This window comes from Polypterus senegalus, chromosome 1, assembly GCF_016835505.1.
Source record: "Polypterus senegalus isolate Bchr_013 chromosome 1, ASM1683550v1, whole genome shotgun sequence".
NCBI classification, from domain to species: domain Eukaryota; kingdom Metazoa; phylum Chordata; class Cladistia; order Polypteriformes; family Polypteridae; genus Polypterus; species Polypterus senegalus.
The window spans coordinates 60,239,915-60,262,002 of NC_053154.1; positions in this window are offsets into that span (position 1 = coordinate 60,239,915).

Genomic DNA, 22,088 nt, shown 5'->3' on the forward strand with positions numbered 1-22,088 from the left:
ATAGATAGATAGATAGATAGATAGATAGATAGATAGATAGATAGATAGATACTTTATTAATCCCAAGGAGAAATTCACATAATCCAGCAGCAGTATACTGATACAAAGAAACAATATTAAATTAAATAGTAATAAAAATGAAAAAATGAAAAAAATGAAAAAAATAAAAATAAAATTAATGTTAGCATTTACTCCCCCGGGTGGAATTGAAGAGTCGCATAGTGTGGGGGAGGAACGATCTCCTCAGTCTGTCAGTGGAGCAGGACAGTGACAAAAGTCTGTCACTGAAGCTACTCCTCTGCCTTTAAATGACACTGTTCAGTGGATGCAGTGGATTCTTCATGATTGACAGGAGTTTGCTTAATGCCTGTCGCTCTGCCACAGATGTTAAACTGTCCAACTTTACTCCTACAATAGAGCCTGCCTTCTTAACAAGTTTGTCCAGGTGTGAGGCGTCTTTCATCTTTATCCTGCCTCCCCAGCACACCACCACGTAGAAGAGGATCTTCTTACTGCAGATGTTGAAGGATGCCAACCTTCTCAGAAAGTATAGTCTGCTCTGACCTTTCTTACATAGAGCATCAGTATTGGCAGTCCAGTCCAATTTGTCATCCAGCTGCACTCCCAGATATTTAAAGGTCTGCACCCTCTGCACACAGTCACCTCTGATGATCACAGGGTCCATGAGGGGCCTGGGCAAATGTAATAAATAAATAAACAAATTTAATAAAAAAAAGTTTGAAATTACTAAGCTAAGACATTTTTTTTGATAAAGTCAGTGACAAAAACAAAGGCCAATGTATTCCATTTAAAAAGGAAGCAATCAATTGTTTAATAAAGTGACAAGTGAAGTGAAAACATTTAGTGACAAGTAAAAAAAATAAGAAACGTTTTCTTTGGAAAAAAAAATTAACCTTTTACTATTTTGCATCATTGTTTATTAGCTGCTTGTTGGCATATCCAAAATTAGCGCCTGGCAAAAAGTTTCTGTTTACTGCATACAATGAAATACTAAAAAAATGAAGTGCAAGAAAAGAAAAGTAAAATTGTCAATAAAAGAGAATTGAATGTGCAGAGTGATCTGCAGGTCTTGAGTTACAGGGCTATTATGCATTAACATCTATTGATGGCTTTAATTGTTTCAGATAATGTGCAAAAGCTTATAGATAGATAGATAGATAGATAGATAGATAGATAGATAGATAGATAGATAGATAGATAGATAGATAGATAGATAGATAGATAGATAGATAGATAGATAGATAGATAGATAGATAGATAGATAGATAGATAGATAGATAGATAGATAGATAGATAGATAGATATGTATCCCCATTTAAGCCAATAACTAACAGTAAATGTAAAACTTTTCTTGAACTGTGACCACAGAGGACATCATCTACATGTACGTTACATTTAAGGATGCTTTACAATTTACGGTGTTTTTAGAGCGGTTCCATTACTGTAATATGCATATATATATATATAATCCTAGGACATCAGCTCTGGCGTCTAACTGCTCCAGGGACTCGTGTTCTGTTCTCAGTCACTACGTGTGCAGTGTATGCACTTTTTTTTTCAGTGTTCATTTTCGTATTCCCCAGGTGCTCTTTTTATCCTCCCTCATCCCAAAGATGTGTAAGTCAAGGTTGACCTATCAACTCTATGCAGACCCCGCGTGAGTAGTGTGCTCTGTGATGGACTACCATCCCCTCTGGGGTTGGATGCTGGATCTTCTGGCTCATCCTGCACTTTAAATCTTGTCGCAGTTCTTTTTTTCTGACATCTTGGCATTTTCTGCATTTTTAGGAGGAAGATGGAAAGCATTTTTTACTTAAAGCTATCATAAGAGGGGTTTGTGAGGTCTAAAGAGGCCTGAAAAAAGGCTGAGCAGAATTGAGATGAATAGAACCCAAGCCACCAAAGTAATTAAAAATGTATTTTCCGTATCTTAGTAATTGAATTGTGTACAAGCTGCAAGTTAATGAGGTCATCTACCCTCCAGCGATGACAGGAAAGCACAAATAATTATCTCTCAATTTTTCCTTATGTAGTAATTAATTTTAACCATTCGTGTGTGTACCGCCCTCCCCACCCCCCTCCCATGAACGCATCTTTTTTTTTTTTTGCTTCCCTGGCCGAGTCAGTCAAACTCACAGCTAAGCAGAATTGACAGGCAATTGATATGACGGCAGCGGAGCACTGCAGAGGCAGACGAGGCAATCAAGGGGCTCCAGCTGTTGCAGGCTAAGCGCTTCCAGGTGAATGTCACCTGAGATTTCACATTCTGCCACTCGAAGGACACGAGGGCGCGCAGCAGCGGCTGACGGCACATCTGGTGCTAGGTGGGCAAGAAAAGGTCTGCGCCGTCTCGGTCGACTTAGGCAGCGAACAGAAGGATGGACACGAGGCAACATTCGGAGGCGCCCTCTGCTCGCGATCGCTTTGCGAGTTCCACACCGTTTGTTCTTCTGCTGGCAGCCGACCAGCTCTGCCAATCCTGTAACTCAATGCCCCAGTCTTAAAATCTGGTTGAACAAGTCTTCAGTCTCTCGGGGGGTAAAGAAAGCGTCTGAGTCTGCAGCCCTCCAGAGACTCATCACAGTAATGAAATCAAAAAAAGCGACTTTTTTTTTTCTTGGCAAGGAGCTCTGCTGTATGCATGAAATTATATCTATGAGGGAGTGAGTACACGTGCATTCTCCTTGCGCTAGGAAAACAAGACTTGACCAGCCTATGGCGATGTGGAAAAGCAGAATAAAAAAGGCTCGATATGTAAATGCCTACTTCTCATGGAAAAAAGAGACCGTAAAAGAAAAAACAAACAGGATGAAGCCGTAATGTACAAGCTGAACGCAGAGGCCAAGGAAGGAAAGTGCTCTCAGGCACACGGAAGGCAGGGCAGGATTTTTAAAATGCTGCTGCGAACATTAAAGCAATTACTGTCTTATGTAAAGCAAGAAACGAATAAACAGCCAGGGAATATCTGCCCTCTCTATAAATCAAAATGCATTTACAGAAATAAATCTGTTTTCCGTGATGCGCTGCAAATTGCATTTGCTGTAATGACATTCACATTCAATTGAGCTGAAATTAAACTCAACAATTGTTTACAAGCAACACTTTTAATGTTCTTGCATATTTTCCGAAAGGGTGTTACGTCATTGCAGATTCAAGGTTAAGTGATGAGACAAAGCAGTAATGTGGATTCAGTTACATACTGTATATAGCGCCCCATCTTTAAGAATCTGAACTGAAAACCATTGCCTTTAACTAAATTCCTCTTCCGCTTTTGCTTTGGATTGTATGCCTTTTAAAATGTATGCGCTTCCCCTGCAAAAAAGGATATTTAAAATTATTGTTATAGAAGAAAAGATTTCACTCTTACATAGGAAAGTAATTGCAGTAGTCATAAAAATGACCGGACTCCAGAAGCCCTGGAAACATGTCCAGATAAAAGCTGTTAAGTATTCAAATAAGCACTTGCATAAAGTATTTTGTCTTCTTCCATCTATACATCATTGAACCTGCTTAATTCAGTTTGTGGTTGTGAAGCATAACCAAGCTGTAATCAACAGAGTGTAACTGCAGCCCGCAGTACGTATGAGATCCGTCATGTAATGCCCCAACATCATGAAACACCCTCAACGCCAGTCATGAAACACCAATCGCATTAGACTATGGTGAACATTATGGTTGAGAATAGGGCTATGGGTTGGTTATTTGACTCAAAGGGCATTTCATGATTGACGCTCTGGGCATTACCTTACCTACAGTATGTCATGTATTGCAGGCTGCAGTTAGACCCTTCTTGCTGCAATGGGCTGAAGGAAAGGCCCATCCCAGGAGAGGACCATTCCAGAGCGCACAAGTAGATATCCCTACACTCACTATTACACAAACGCGATTGGTGTTCTTACTAATCTAACACTTGAGTTTACACTAGTAAGAATAAAGGGTTTAAAATGACACCGGGCTGGGGTTCTTTGTAGAATAACTGCTTGACATACAGCCATTTCTGGGAATAGTTCTTTACACATAAAATGTGTTCTTTAGGCTATGAAAAGGTTCCCAATAAGCGGACAAAACAGAAATCTTTAATGTACTGTATAGCTACAAGCAGGACTGACAGATCCAAAAAACCTGAGCTTTGCCTGTGTTATTGTACAGCACAAGTCCTTTTAAAATCAGGTGCTCATTGGTAATTCACAAATCTTTTATCATCTATTCATGTTTATTTATGGAATCTGTTATTGATCTACATAAATAAAGGTTCTTTCTGCAACTTTCATGTGCATACAGCAGTTCTTTTCACAAGAAAAAACTGATTCCCCTAAGAAAGGAAAATCAGAATACCTATCCTGGAGATGTGAACCTTCTACTATTCTCTAGTACCCTGCATCATCTTTTATGAAAAATAAAAATAAAATCAAGTACACATATTTTGAAAACTGGAAAAAAGCAAAAATACTGTAATCACTAATATATCATTTCTAGTGATACTTGTAATGAGCACCAAAATTGCTTCACTGACCACACCATTATAATCACACGTGCTTCATCTTAGGTGACAAATTTCCAGGTGGTTACTGTGAATCTAAATTCTCATTTAGTCATTTTAAACGGTTTAATGTTCAATACCTGCCCATAATTAACAAGATGAAAATAAAAAACATCCTAATGCAAGTAAACAAAAGATAATCAGAAGACATAAACAGAATAAAAAAGAGATCGAAAATACCAGTTGAAGTATGAAGTTAAAAATATATATTAATTTTATTGGGGTGAATTTACTGTAGAACACTACAAAAGAGCTGTTCAGTTTGCGGTATGTTTTACCTTGCTGGAAAAATCTATCTATCTATCTATCTATCTATCTATCTATCTATCTATCTATCTATCTATCTATCTATCTATCTATCTATCTATCCTGTTTCTTGGTTTTAATGACTCAAAATTGACATGGCACATGGCACAGGTCCTATGATGGACTACCATCCTGGAAAGGGTTAACTCTGTTCTTGCATTTGATGCTGATGGGTTAGTCTTCAGCTCTTCCCAAGTCCATAATAGATAATGAAATATGGGATGACACAGAAACAAAACCCAGAAAGTATTGTAGTCAGGTTCAAAAAGAAGAAAAAAACAGACAGACAAAGTAAGGATCACAGAACAGTTTACTGGAACAGTAAAGAAAAAACAAAACACAGGGTTGTAACAGCAAAAAAAAATGAATGATGTTGACTTTGAACTATTTACAATCTCCTATAGTTCTCTCATAGTTTTAGTCCTGAAAGGCGCCATTAAAGAAAAGCAAAAGAGAAAAAGAAAAACACTGACTTTGTAATTCCACAACAGCTTCCTTCCAGCGCCTTCTCCCACAAGCCCCAACCCTCCTCCCGTCCCCTGTGTCCCAAGTACCGCCCCCTTTCTGTGTCTATCATATCCCTGCTGCCAGTCCTCCGCCCTCCCCCAATTGGACCCAACAGTCACTCCAAAAGGCCTTCAAGCTGGCTTGGACATTACAGTATCATCTTGGAAATGAATTCATGCTTTTCAGCTGAAAGCAAACGTTTCTTAGAGAAGCACAGAGTTCCACAAGCACTGAATATGAGAACTGAAACTTTACAGCATTTATCAATCATCTGTGAGTCTCTATTCAGACAGAATCTCTATAAAAAAGTGACACAATGTAACATAATTAAGTGTGATGAGAGGCCAGAGACTATCATGGCAGCATTGGGTGGAAGGCAGGATTTAGTCCTGGATAGGACACCATCACAGAATAAATGAAGTCCTTGAAAATATTGTTGCAGATATTCTGGATTTAAATATATACTAGTGAATGTACATGACATTTCCAGTGTAAATAAACAAGGAAAAACTTAATTTGGAAATTTAACATGGCTAAACACAACCTATGATCAGACAGAAAAAAAACTTACTCTCAGACAAAAGCAGTAAACCATTGAGGCAACTAAATTGTTATCCAGATTAGTTGAGAAGGAAACACTGTACATACCTGTGGTCTTTAAGATTGTGCTTTGTGTGTGCTGATGACAATGTCCTCTATCAGTGATGGTGCACTTCTACTGCCTGATGGGAACTGTAGTCCCTGCATTGGTGCTGGTTTTTGGGTTAGATAGATAGATAGAATTGTATTTGTCCCAAAGTCCCCAAGGGGAAATTGACTTTTTTTATAAATAAACTAAAAAACACACACACACACACACACATACAAACCCTATGGTCTAATCACACAGCAGAATGACTAAAAAGAAATTAAACCTCTGTCTTGATAGTCACAGTCTCAGTGAAGCATTATGCAGACATATTGCTGTTGGTATAAAGGAGCCTCCATAGCGTTTCATGACACACTTCTGCTGAATAATTTGTTGGCTGAAAGCCCTCAGTGTTAGTGTGTCAGAGAGGGGATGTGCAGCATTGTTCACAATGGCACTCAGTTTTGTTTTTAACCTCTCCTTTGCTACTACTTCCAGGGGGTTGAGAGTGTGTCCCAAAACTGAACCTGCCCTTTTTAATTAGCCTGTTGATTTGGTGGGACTCTCTTGAAGTGATGTTACCAGCCCATTACACCACAACGTAGAAAATCTCTCAGCCCATCACAGAATTATAGAAGATGTGAAGGACGTCACAACTTATATTAAAGGAATGCACTCTCCTAAGAAAAATAAGTAGCTCCTATGTATTATGCGGCTAGTTCAGCCTGGTGTTGATGCGGACCCCTAAGTACTTTTAGTAATGCACAACCTCTACATCCACTTTTTTGGAGAACAATAATAACCAGTCTCTTGATTTTGCTGATGTTAAGTTGCAGATAAATCTTTCTGCACAAAGAAACAAAGTTGTCCACCTGACTCCTATACTCGATCTCAATCCCCTTACCAATACACACCATTATTGCAGAATCATCTGACAGTTTCTGCAGGTGACATGACATGGTGTTCTATTCATAGCTGGAGGTGTGCACAGTGAAGGAGACAGGACTATTCCTTGTGGTGCTCCAGTGTTGCTCACATCCACATCAGAAACACAGTCCTTGTATCTCACAAACTGAGCTCTGCCCAGCAGATAATCCAATATCCAGGGCACCATAGGCTCATTCACCTGCATAACTCTAAGCTTACCCCATAACAGGGATGGTATTGAGCTTGCCATGCACCCAATTATAACCCTTCTCTCGGATATGGCGTATTGCCTATACAGTATTTTAAGTTGGATCAATGCTAAGAGACATGCAAAATTTCATGAAAACTGCTTCTGCCATTTTTGCATGATTAACAAACAAACATTAAAATGGCTTATGATTTTATTTATATAGATTTACAAATATTAATATATTTTATCTTCTGTCTTTGGATATTTATTTTATTAAAGGATCAGGGTTTTTTTTGCTAAAGTCATGTTAGTTGAAAATGTATTCAGGTTACCTGGACTATTGTTGTAATGTTAGCAATGCATTTAAATAAGCACACAAAATATGTTTATTTAGACAAATATTCACAACACCTTTCTTACAATATCAATTTCTAAAATTGTTAAGCTAGAGCCTACACCAGCAAGCACTGGGTGCAAGGCAGGAACAATCTCTGCACAGAGTGCTGGTCCACCAAAGGGTGAACACACACACGCGCACACATCAGGGGCCGATGTAGCATCACCAATCCACCCAAACTACATGTGTTTGGACTGCGGGAGGAAGCCAAAGCACCTGAAGAAAACACACACAGACACAGGAAGAACATGGAAATGCCCTTCTTACTGTAGTTTTATCCATCCATCCATTTTCCAACCTGCTGAATCCGAATACAGGGTCACGGGAGCCAATCCCAGCCAACACAGGAACCAATCCTGGGCAGGGTGCCAACCCACTACAGGACACACACAAACACACCAAGCACACACCAGGGCCAATTTAGAATCGCCAATCCACCTAACCTGCATGTCTTTGGACTGTGGGAGGAAACCCACGCAGACACGGGGAGAACATGCAAACTCCACGCGGGGAGGACCCGGGAAGCGAACCCGAGTCTCCTAACTGCGAGGCAGCAGCGCTACCACTGCGCCACTGTGCCGCCTACTGTAGTTTTATTTACTGAGAATATAAATTTAAAAGGAATGAATTAAAGATACATTTTAAAAAGTGATACTTTGATTGGAAAGCGAGACATTAATACAAATAGCCAGTTAAGATGCAGTTGTCTTCTCAGTAAAAAAAAAAACAAACTATAGAATAATAACTAAATTCCACCCCTTAGGGCATTTGCATTATTCTCATTTTGTATATATTTCAATTTTTCCAGTTGAAAACAAGTTTATCAGGCAGAAGAAACAAAGGTTTTGACTGTAACACAGACAATTGACAGGCGGGCTTCATCGTGCAGCTAATGAGTTAATGGACTACATGCTCCTCTAAATGCTTGCTCATTGTATTTCCTTGCATCATGTAATTGTTTGAGAGAGGTAATAAGGGTATACCCTGCTCTAACTGATAGCCTGAATTAAATTACACTCTCAGAGGGAAGCTCTCAGCAACAACAGAACTATGACCCCTGACCTTGATTTTCACACTCTGTATAAAATGACAACCCTATTGTCAAGTATGTGTCCTGCTAAATTAGAACTAATTCATCTCCGTTTCGTTAGGAGGGAAACCATAACCTTTTTATTGTTATTCACATTATCCATCACATTTGAGTTAAGTATGTTATTATTTAGCAAAATGGAATTACTTAATAATTTGCATGACACACCTTTTCGTGCTTGAGGTCAGATGTGATTTTCATGCTTACTATTAATGAAAAAGGAAAGGTTAAAAAACTATCTGGAAATATATGAATTGCTGTACAATGAAATAAATTATATTTCTGGCCCTTAGTAAAAAAATATTTTGCAAGTAAAGCAAACAACAAATGCATAATGTTGTAAAAGTAGCCCTAAACGATGATGCTCTGATAGCTAAACAGTATACAAATAACAGAAAAGCTGTTCATCAAATGTTAACATGGGAAGAACACACAGACTCCACACAGGTGCCAGCCTAAGGGAGTGACTGCAGTTGTGCCCTTCTCTGTCTGTATGCTTCTTTTTACAGCACCCAAGCCATGTAAGACATTGCCAATTTTATCAAACAAGGCCTCCTATTTCCACTTTAAATTGAATTAAAATACTTTTGGTAAGGTACATTTCCCAGAATGCTTAACATAATGTGAATAATTGGCATATTTGTTTATTGCTGTTTTTTTTACATCATGATCAATAGTGTTGATAAGTAAAATTTGCCAATGTATTTTTCACAGTGAATTTGCAGGGATAACCTGTGACCTTGTTTATTTGATTTTTTTCTGAAAATTGCTCTGTGGCAAGTTTAGGCGAACTTTTTTTCCAGCTCCCCATGATGCTTTGCTAGGCCAGCATGACATCACCAAGCTGTAGCCACCAATGTTGAATTGGGATATCACTTTCTGCTCTGTTGTACTTTCTTCCATACGTACTGTAAGCATATTTTACCTCACTTTATGGTACTGCCTAATCTGCTACGAGTATGCGTCAATAATTTATGGCATAAACACATAGGTGTCATGTCACTATCCAATCAGTGCTCCAGCTGGATTAGCACCCTGAGTTCATTTAAAAGAGAAAAAACTCTCAATATTTGCATTTAAGAGTCTCATTAACTGACCGTAATGAAAATACTGTGTTGTTCTGCATGAATTCATTGTATGTTATATCTTTACTTTAAGCACAATATGCTCCTTTCTATGTAGTACAGATCAGGTAGAGACAGGGTCAGCCTCTGAGTATAGCCCATGTATCGCAGGCTCTGTGGGTGTTAGTTAGTCATAGTGATAGCAGCTCAGGAGATATAGAAAGATTAAGTAGTCAGAGTATTGCGGTGTCAGAGTATAATTTTATCTCAGTTAGGCACGGTGGTGCAGAGGTTAGCACTGATGCCTTTCAGCTCAGTTCTCATTTTTGTCCACAATAATCAGTCTAACATAGCTTCCCAGTCCTGAAAGGTACTTAAAAGACCATTGTACCATTATAATCAACTCAAAACTAGTGCAGTTTCTCCTTTCCTATTGAATTCAATGTAGTTTGCCAAAATTCCTAAACATTTCCACATTTTTACCAAGCTCAAGGCAAAGCAAATTCAGTGGGGTGTACTCGTCACTAATGATCACATTCCCCATGGAGCTGGCAGTGCTTAAGTATCAGTGTGCATACCAAAAATGTTCCTGTTGCATTGATTGATGACTCTGAACTGGCCTAGTGTCACTGAGTGCCGCTATGTATGTGAGCACACTCTGTGATGGTTGACTCCTTCAGAGCTGATTCCTGCCTTTCACCCTGTGTTTCTGGGATAGGCTCCAGCTCATTTTAATCAAATTTAAAATAGTTTATGAAATAAATAGACAAGTGGAACTTATACTTAGATCTTATTACACAGCTTGCCCTTGCATTTTTAGCTTTAATACATTATAAAATAATTAGAGATGTATTGGACTTAACTTTGCACACCAAATGTTCAATTCACTGACAGCTATATACTGTAAGTGTTGTCCTGGAAAGAAAATTTAATACACAATGTACTCAAATAAAAAAAAAAAAAACTGTGGGCACTTGTGAAAGGATAACTCTGATTAAAAAGGACCTACCACGTAGCACTGGATCATATTCCATCTCTCCAGCACTGAGTTCCAGGTAAGATCTCATACAGTACAGGACATCAGCTGAGCACATATTCAAATGCACACACTTTTAAAATAAAATGAATCAACACAATCTTCAGACTGTGACAGGAAGCTAAAGTCTCTGCAGAAAAGTTGCACATGCACACAAAAAAACATATAAACACTGCAGTATATCATAAACATAAAAGAGTAGATTTGAACATTTAGCTAAAGTACGGTACTATCTCACACTGCAGTTAGCATGCAATGAAAAGTCAGAATATATTCAGAAATAAATTTTAACTCGTTATAAACGGTCATGTTGGCAAATAATTTAAGTTAATTCAAACAGTTAATTTAACATGAATGTTTTTGGGAAGACGAAAAAAAAACCTGAAGTACGCAAAGGAAATGACCAGCACAATTACAGACTGACAAGGCCTCAGCTTGCATAGGAACTCAAAACCCTGGAACTTAAGGATAAGTATATAATTATGAACGCTTTAGTGATGTTATGCTTCGGGTTGGTGTACAGCTTTCCCTGCACACACTAGTAACATAGTTTATCTGTGGTCACAGTGTTAAAGTCTCAACCTTAATTAGAGTTTCACTTGTTGTTTTCTAGGAGTAAATATGGCCGCCCCACTCTCTGTTTCTTTCAAAAATGAGCAGCACGCAGAGATCTGCTATTTATGGGCCGAAGCTTTACCAAGGGTCGAAATCCTTGTCAGTTTATCAGAATTATGATACAGACTTGCTATCTATCTATCTATCTATCTATCTATCTATCTATCTATCTATCTATCTATCTATCTATCTATCTATCTATCTAAATGTTGTCATCAGTAGTAGACGTGGAAGGGTCTCCTCCTCCTTCTTTGTGCTTGTCCTACCATTTTTGAACTTTTCATCCATTTGTGAACACTCCATCTTAGTACAACACTGTCACATTATTATACAGAAATCCTTCTAAGGATTTTGACTGTGGTACTCTTTCAGTGGATCACTCTTGACTGCTGTTCTTTGGTGCAAATGGAGGGCAATGTGGCCATGTTTACTCCTTGAAAACAATAAGAAGAACTGACTGATCAAGGTCACAATTATGACCATAAATATCCCATGTTTCCATATGTGCATGCCAAAAGCTGTACAGCTAACCCAAACAAAGTTATCACAGAAGTGTGGATAATAATTATCTTATCTTCATATACAGTATATTGTTTGTTATATCTGATGTATAAATTATGCTACTATCATTATGTTTATTTTAATGAATACTAAGTAGCAAAAATAAATACATTCCCCAAATATATTTTTACTAAATATTCTAAGTCAAACTGGTTTGTTAGCAAGAAATGATAAAAATCTTGAACACAAAAATAAGGGTCTACCTGTAGACCGCCAGAGTTTTGCAATTCTGTAGATCCACTGAACAATCAATCACTTTGTGTGCTTATATCACATGATTTACGCAGCAAAAACTGTCTGGCTGCACTATATGACACACCCACTACAAGACACGTCTACTCGATAGCCTTCATTACTCATGAGTCACATAACCCTGCCACAACCCTAACCTTAAGCATAGTAAGGATGTTTAATGATGTCTTGAAATGGAGGTGTTGAGAAGGATTCAAATGACTGGATGGGATGCGTGAAATGAATGACATGTAATGCAAAGGAAGTAAAATATTGTTGGATATGTGCAATTTGAATGGATTAGCAGCTGTGCAGAGCTATGGAGATCTGCAGCCTGATTCTACTGAAAATGTATTTATAGTATAGTATAGTGGGGTGTACAGTAAATATAAATGTGAAGACTGGGTAGGTTGCTACCTTATCCCTGTCATTGCTAGAATAAGTTTACCCTGATCAGGATACAAGCTTTTGATAACAGAAAGAAGGATGGAAACATAAAAATATAACACCAGAATTGGGGGTTTATTTTAAGAAATAAAAATTAAACATGTACAAGTTGCTGTTCACTTCATCTGCTGTTTTATGTAGTTTTGCAATAATTTAGTGAGGTATTCAAGATTTCTGAATGCATCAGTTTGACCAAAAAGCTAGGCTAGTTGTGCACATGACCCAGCAGTGTGCTAGCCACTATTTACCACCTCAAGTAAGCATTCTAAAAAAATCATTTTCATTGCTTTCCTGTGGAAAGACAATTAAGCCTTAACTACATTTCCTATAACTTCTTCTAATGTAGACAAGCAGGCATCAGCTATTTGACAGCTGTTCTGTAGTCTTCATCATCTGAAACAATCAGCAAGCATTAGAGAGTACTTTTCCCTTTACAAAGGTGATAATTAGATAACAAGCTGAGATTAAAGCAATTACAGTTAGACAGCTGGCAAACCAGCAATGCCACGTTGAAGAGCAGTAGATTTCATTGGCATCTGGTTCTCATAAAGGCACAACCAGAGAAATTTTACATTAATTACAGCAAATAATTTATAATAAACACGTTTAATTGCAAGTTTTAAGAGATAAACTGTTCAAAGAAATTAACCCCTTACACACTTGAGAACAATACTGCTTGACATTTATTTAAGGTTCATTAAGTAGAAAATACAGCTATTGACATTCGGATCTGGAATATTTACCTAACTAAGCTGTGGTATGAATGGAATCACAAGTTGGGAAAATTCCTAAGCAACAGCAAGTTTTAATTTCTCTTTTACTGGGTATCATTACAAAATCATTTGCTGTACAAAATTTGTAAGCAAATGCAATGCATTTGAAAAGTGTTTTTTTTTAACTCAATTCGTTCTAAAAGAAAAATATGAAAGCTCTTCTAGTAGTAAATTAAAACTGCCAGTTTGTTAAATGCAGTGCTTAATTCAATCGAGAACTGAAGGGTTTAGCTGCTTTAATAAGCATTTTCTATTTTATACAAAAGAAGACAGGAGATGTCCTTGTGAATTTAACAATGGGTACACAATCGAATATTTTGATGTTTTGCTAATTACATAGATATAATCACAAAAGATGACCTTTAAAAGTGTTGGATGTACCAGATTTTCTGGATCAAAAAGTGAGTCCATTTTAATTCAGATGTTAACCCCCTCTTGAGCATCCATAGTAAGCCAGTAGAGTAGAAACCTTAGGGAACACTCTGCTAAGCATGGAAGGAAGGATGACAGCTGCCTGTGACATTTCTAAATGATAGAGTGACCAATATAGAATTGAAGGTCTTCATAACCAGTCAAGTGAAGGTTGTCTGAAATGATTTCCCTTGCACACAACCATTATTACAAACCTGTCATAAGCAACAAGCTTGAATTCAGTACAATTTACATTTTGATTAAACAATATAATATTCTAAAACATACTTAATCCAATTCAGTCTTTGGATCACAACAGCATCAGGAAAAGAGCTCACATCAGATGGAGTACCAGTCCATCGTAGGACTCAGTCAATCACACTACCGCAGTGCCAGGTTAGAGTCACCAGTTTATCAGACATGCACATGAGAGACACTGACATGGGATAATGTGCAAACCAACACAGTGAGCAACTGGGCACAGGCTTCCAACTTGGGACAATGTATACATAAAATTAGAGCACTAACTAATGCGCCACTATGCCAGCCTTCATTTGAAAAGAAAAAAAATAAATAAATTGGGTACCCTACTACTTTAAAGTTGCCGAATGTGTGACAAAGTTAGTCCTAGAGCTGATATTATATTGGCATCTGAACAGGTTTCATAACGTCTTTTAGATTAGTCATTCAAATTAGAATTATAAATACAGTAAGAAGCTATGGAGTCAGTTGCTGGCAACATCATGAAATGACACGAAACAACTGACAGTGTTTGAAGAATGCTTACAGTTTACTTTATGGTGGATAGACAAATGAAATAAACATATTGTTCAAGTTCTGTGATTCTACAGATGTGTATTTTCAATGCATAGCATTACCTTTCAGCTGCAATGCCATAACATAAGTACAAACCAAACTATGCCAAATGATTCTAATTTACTTTCATGCTTATTCCACTCACCTATCCATTTTCTGAACCTGCTTTGTCCAAATGTAACGTCATTGAGGACAGAGTTGATCCTAGTAGCATCTTACAAAAGGATGAACTGATAGGCAGCACTTGCAATAACTTTCTTCTTGTTAATTTTAGAACTTGTTACTGTATATAGTATATCAATAAGCCCATAATACCAGAAGACAGCATGCAGTCTTAGTAGTCCATTCAGTGACTTATTTACCGATCCTACTTTTTGCATTTTGCTGTTACAGGGAGTTGAAGTTAATCCTGGCAGTATCAATAACAGGCCAGGGATTAAACTTGGACTTGGAGATCAGTTCTTCACAAGGCATATCTGATACGGGATGAATTTACAGATATTATTAACTTGATAGAGATGTTCAATGTATAAGAACTTGAAACAAAGTGAACAACTTCAACAATATTTAATTTGAAACTAAACTCAATTAGTCAAATGAAGTAAACAAGCAGCATAGACAGACAGATTGGCACAGTGGTGGCTCAATGTCTCAATCCATGATGATTTTTACAGGTCTAGAGTAATGTGTGTTTGTGTTCATTTCTTTCTCTTCATCACCCAGCATGTGCTCTGACAGAACAAGCAAGCTGTCAGCTATCTTCACTTATACAGTAAATGTCTTTGAGTGTGTGAATGTGTGTGTATGAGTGCACACTTGCATTTGCCTCGGTGTGAGTGTACATGTATATTTCAAAAAATTATGGATCTTCAAAACTACTCATTTAAAATGTCTCCAAATCAGCAGGTCTGGTCCCATGGCTAAACAGAGCAGACTTCAAAGATCATGGTTAAATTAAACAATTTCTACATCAGTTATAGTTGGACATAGATCAAACAATTTTTGAAGTATATTATTGAGTTAAATACTGGACAAAACTGGACCAAATACAATGGTCCTGGAGCCTGAAAGATGCAAGGCAGGTCAAGGTTTCCACACAGACACAGACACACCTAGACACAACATAAATGGAAACCATTCTAAAAAAACTGTAGAATCAGGGTCTAATTCTTCCATTTACAAGAAAGTTAATGCTTTCTAGTTTTTATTTGGGATAGGGTTAGGGATCTTTTTAGGATAGGTTTGAATTTTTAAGGTAAAATAATATAAATACCTGGTTAATTCTCTAAAGACATATTTTCCAGTTCTCAATACTAAGGAGGAGATTTTGCATTTCCAATTGATGACTGAAGTTATTATATTTTGAGAAATAAAAGTTTTGTGAAGAACACATCTTTAAGTTTGTTTTTGTGTTGTCATTATGTGAGATGCTATTAAACAATGTAATGTATTTGATTTTTTTTTATATTTGTTTGTTTTTTTCTTTATGTTAAAAACCAGTGGCATAGTTTTTAATTTAAAACTTATTAACATTAGCTTCATTTCAAAGTACAAGTTCGCTGCTTTCAGATGATTTTATCTATGTATTGGAGGAGCTTTGTCAATGCATGTTTAAATAATGTTCATAGTTTGAGGCTGCTACACAAACGAAATAACTCATAATTGTTTATTTGATCAATCTACCTATTAATTATGAAAACTACTTAATGCAGCTCAGGGACATAAAGCATAAGGTACAAAGCAGGACCAGCCATATCTATCTATCTATCTATCTATCTATCTATCTATCTATCTATCTATCTATCTATCTATCTATCTATCTACTATTTAGATATTTATATACTGTAATGTGCTTGAGTGTTGTATATTATACCCCACTTACACTTTTGTGTATGGGAATAAATTAACAGCCTGGAAATACACAAAAATAACATTCAAATGTATTTGACAGAATCGTTCAGTTTTGGTTTTTGTCTAATGCATTCTTTTGTTTTGCAAATTAATAGCTGAAATGTTTAGAGGTCATAACATTCTCAAGTCGACGTCTTTCATCTTTTCTAGCCATAGACCTACATCCTCTCAAACTGGAACATAATATGCACTCTTCATTTGTCTAATCCTCAAGAAACCCAGTATCCACATGCCAGCAGGTTGTTTAAGGCTCTCATTCTTAAACCTTAGCATGTATTGTCTTTCAAGAAATCACAAACTGTAAATGTTGGAGGAGGTCAAAAAATTGCCTGAATAAAATATCAGAAAACTAGCTGGCTCATTGTGTGTTAGCTTGGATCCAATAAAATTACTTCTGCTTCATAGCATCTTCTCTTTGACAGGTTACTAAAATAACTTAAGTTAATAAGAGAGAGAGAGAGAATGATGATCCCACCTTTCCTTGACAGGATGCCTGCAAATCCCTTGATAGAAGTGTGTTGACTAAATTATCTCCATTATTTAACAAAAAAGTAACCTGTATGTAAATGCATACATTTCATCTAATGTGTAGTTTATTGTTATTGTCTGCTCTGATGATTCTTTTCAGAAGAGTGTGCACCTAATTGTAAGGGGCTGCAATTTGTATTAATCATAAAGAATACAAGCGTATGACAATATTCAACTGACTGACATATCTGTACATATAAAGTGACAAAATAAGGCGATAACAAAACTAGATGTGTTTTATTTCATATATTTAAACTTAACTAATGACATCTCTCAATAGACTGAAGTAACTGTGGCCTTTCAGTTTCAGTGACATGGAATGAAGTAAGATAATAAAGCTGGAGATATGAGCACCATCGCTTGAAAGAATATTTGAAATCATCCTGAAAATTGGCTTTACTAAACTCGCATACTTGATATAATTGCATTCATTTACTTTTCTTTCAGAGTCACAGCCACTCACCATAATGCATCCACACTTATGATTCTTTCTTTATTCCCATTTGTGAGAATAAAGTATTCAGACATTTTCTGAAAAACAACATAATGTCCATGCCCCTCGTTGATGCAATTCTGTTATTTCTGCCCAGAAAAAAAGCACATCTAACTAATCACAATGAAAAATTATAACTGTTTTTGAGGAGCTTGTGATATGTACTGTACATGTCAACTTTTATATTTGAAGTATTTCAGCTTTGCAGAAAAAACAGCATATTGTTAAGCTCCTTATTATTTATGAACATAAATTTATTTTGACATTTAGTACTGTATCAAATCCAGATACAATAGAATGTTAACTTAGAAAATACACACTCAATAAAACAAAATCCATTACTAAATGAAAAATGTACTCCTGCAACTGGGATTATTCAAACTAAGAAAAAGAGACATCAAATAGCAGGTCAATGTTAAACAGATGGATCTTCAGAAAACTCTGGGCTATTCTGATGGAGGAGACACTGCTACTCATTGTACAGCTGAAACCAAAGAGAAGCAAAAAGTAAGGAAACCCTGCCAATGGACTAGACTAAGATTTCAAACTGGACAAAAACAATTTATCCAGGAACTAAAAATAAAAAGGTTATCAACCTAATGTAAAATAAATCTTTAGTTGAGTTACTAAGTACAACCAAGTAAAAACTGATTACACTTCATAATACTAGTGAATTATGGAGTCTTGTGGCCAACTAATAAAATTGATTATTATTGTTTTTTACAAATATGCTTTTGTTTTTATGGTGGCACTCTGTTTTGTCGCAGTTGGGTCCTGAGGTGACCCTATTCCCCTTTATATTCTTTATTGTAAAGACCTTAACAGAATGTCCCAAATCCACACTGTCAGAATTAGCTGTTGCCGTAGCTCAATAATTCCCATAACCCACGTCAATCAGAGTACCAGAATTTGCAGGAGAAACTGTTACACATTTATTCATGTATTATAGATCAAATATTAGAACTAAAGCCAAAAAAAAGCAAATAGAACGTTATAAAAAGCATACAACCTGATAGTGCTAGATGTGTAGTTTCAGGCGGCACGTAAACTTGTAAATAGATTTGATTTTCTTTTTAGCCAGTTCATCTTCTGCATAGAGCCAGGCAGCATGGCCCATCAGAATATGGCCTTTGAGAGATAGTTGGTCTTATCAGAATGGAAAATGGCAGCGAGAATTTTTTAAGAAGGATATGTAAAGAATATGCAAGCAATTTGATACTTGAATAAAGTGTCTGCTAAATTAGAGCTGTTTGTAATACTCTTCGGAATAGCCCCCATGTAATGCTTAACATAACATTGTGTCACTAACACATAATGTAACAAAGTGTGGCGTCCAAGCCTCTTATGCTGCCATAACAACACTGACTGACATGTGGTATGATCAGAGCTACCCATGTGCACAAGCTCTTCTTGTTTAGCTCAGGCCTGTGAGTCATGTAGATTCCCAGTCTGTGGCAAGGCTGTAAGTGTGGAGCAGGCATTTTTTACTAGCAGACAGTGAAGTTATACTAATTAATCATTTTGTACTTTGTATATATTTATATTACTGTTATTTAGTTATTGACTGCAATAGCAATTACAAAATCAGTTTGCATGTTCATGATTAACCCATGTTATCTGGTTGCCCCCAAGTCTTTTTATTCAAGTCTTCTCATCCTGGGTATCCTTTTCAGTGAGCCCCATTCTTTCATAGGTTCTGACACCACCTCCAACCACATCTTCTGTCACTTTCCTCTTGGCCCTTATTTCATCCACTGTCATCACTCTCTGCATTTACTGTGAAGCTACCGCCAAGTTATCAGAATATTTAGCATTATTTTCATATTCAAATGAAATGCAAATCCTTAACTTAACAGTGCATCCTGGATAACAGAAAAGTTGGCTGCATTATTAAATAGCTATGTTACGTATCAAAGACAGGTAAAAGAATAAATGTAAAAACATTTTATATTTGAAATCTCTTGCCCTATGTGTACCCCTTGTTTTCCTCATGCGCCTTTCCTCAATATTCATTCAACTGATCAATCAGACCAAAGTCAAACTGACTAATAAGGGACCAGACAGACACACACATGAACAGTTATTAGTGTTTTATTATATAAAAAGATTTACTTGTCTAACCTGTTGAAATAGCAAACTGAGTAATTTCTACTGGATAGAATAGTATGAGGAAAATCTGAAATGAACTTACATGCTTATTCTTCAATCAAAGAAATGCCTGCTGAGAGCAAAGATGAGAAAGAGTAATCACACCTGTTTCTGCAAACATTTTGCAGTTACTTCAATCATAGTCTAAGGTAGAATATTGGCTACTAAACTTTTAGATTTTCTTTGTAATAAATATCCAGACAAAAATCAAAACTCATCAGGTGAAATAATACAAAATTAATAGCATTGCTGTAGATGGCAGCAACAGGTTAAAACTGTGTGTTACTAAAATTCCTTGGACGAAATGTTTATTTAGAATATACTTGTATCATATCTTACTTATATATATATATATATATTATACTATATATATATAGTGTATATACATATATATATATATATATACAGTGCATCCGGAAAGTATTCACAGCGCATCACTTTTTCCACATTTTATGTTACAACCTTATTCCAAAATAGATTAAATTCATTTTTTTTCTTCAGAATTCTACACACAACACCCCATAATGGCAACGTGAAAAAAGTTTACTTGAGGTTTTTGCAAATTTATTAAAAATAAAAACTGAGAAATCACATGTACATAAGTATTCACAGCTTTTGCTCAATACTTTGTCGATGCACCTTTGGCAGCAATTACAGCCTCGTCTTTTTGAATATGATGCCACAAGCTTGGCACACCTATCCTTGGCCAATTTCGCCCATTCCTCTTTGAAGCACCTCTCAAGCTCCATCAGGTTGGATGGGAAGCGTCGGTTCAGTCGTTGTCCTGCTGAAAGATGAACCATCGCCCCAGTCTGAGGTCAAGAGCGCTATGGAGCAGGTTTTCATCCAGGATGTCTCCGTACATTGCTGCAGTCATCTTTTCTTTTATCCTGACTAGTCTCCCAGTTCCTGCCACTGAAAAACATCCCTACAGCATGATGCTGCCACCACCATGCTTCACTGTAGGGATGGTATTGGCCTGGTGATGAGCGGCGCCTGGTTTCCTCCAAACATGACGCCTGGCATTCACACCAAAGTGTTCAATCTTTGTCTCATCAGACCAGAGAATTTTGTTTCTCATGGTCTGAGAGTCCTTCAGGTGCCTTTTGGCAAACTCCAGGCAGGCTTCCATATGCCTTTTACTAAGGAGTGGCTTCCGTCTGGCCTCTCTACCATACAGGCCTTTATTGGTGGATTGCTGCAGAGATGGTTGTCCTTCTGGAAGGTTCTCCTCTCTCCACAGAGGACCTCTGGAGCTCTGACAGAGTGACCATCGGGTTCTTGGTCACCTCCCTGACTAAGGCCCTTCTCCCCCGATTGCTCAGTTTAGATGGCCAGCCAGCCTAGGAAGAGTCCTGGTGGTTTTGAACTTCTTCCACTTATGGATGATGGAGGCAACTGTGCTCAACTGGGACCTTCAAAGCAGCAGAAATTTTTCTATAACTTTCCTCAGATTTGTGCCTCGAGACAAACCTGTCTCAGAGGTCTACAGACAATTCCTTTGACTTCATGCTTGGTTTGTGCTCTGACATGAACTGTCAACTGTGGGACCTTATATAGACAGGTGTGTGCCTTTCCAAATCATGTCCCATCAACTGAATTTACCACAGGTGGACTCCAATTAAGCTGCAGAAACATCTCAAGGATGATCAAGGGAAACAGGATGCACCTGAGCTCAATTTTGAGCTTCATGGCAAAGGCTGTGAATACTTATGTACATGTGCTTTCTCAGTTTTTTTATTTTTAATAAATTTGCTAAAATCTCAAGTAAACCTTTTTCACGTTGTCATTATGGGGTGTTGTGTGTAGGATTCTGAGGAAAAAAATGAATTTAGTCCATTCTGGAATAAGGCTGTAACATAACAAAATGTGGAAAAAGTGATGCACTGTGAATACTTTCCGGATGCACTGTATATATTCTTGTTCTTATATTTACTGTATAAAAATTGAATTTCTGTCTGTCTGATGAAGCATTACAGGAAAACCACCACACATATTTCTGCAAAACTTTACTTCCAGTATAGTCTACAGTAACTCTAAAAATAAGCTGATAAAAATTTAGATTTTCTATATATAAATATATAGAAAAAATGAAAACCACACTAAAAGTTGCAATTTTCACCGGACATTTGTACCTTTTCCCCTCAATATCTGTAGATCACTTGATATTGATGTGAATTTGATTTGTAAAAAATTAGAAACGGAATAACAATGGAGGAGCGTACACTTCATGGGGATCTACCAGGAAAGCTCCTCAGTGTGGAGAGTGCTGAGGATGACACTTGCCTCTCAGCAATCAAGTTGTACGTTACAACTGTAGTGCATTGTACACCATCTATAACATTTCAATATTATTTCTGAAGCATTGAAATAATTATTATTATTTCTCTATGCAATGCTCTTTGTTTCAACATTACTTCTATAAGTCTTACTTTATATTTTCACAGT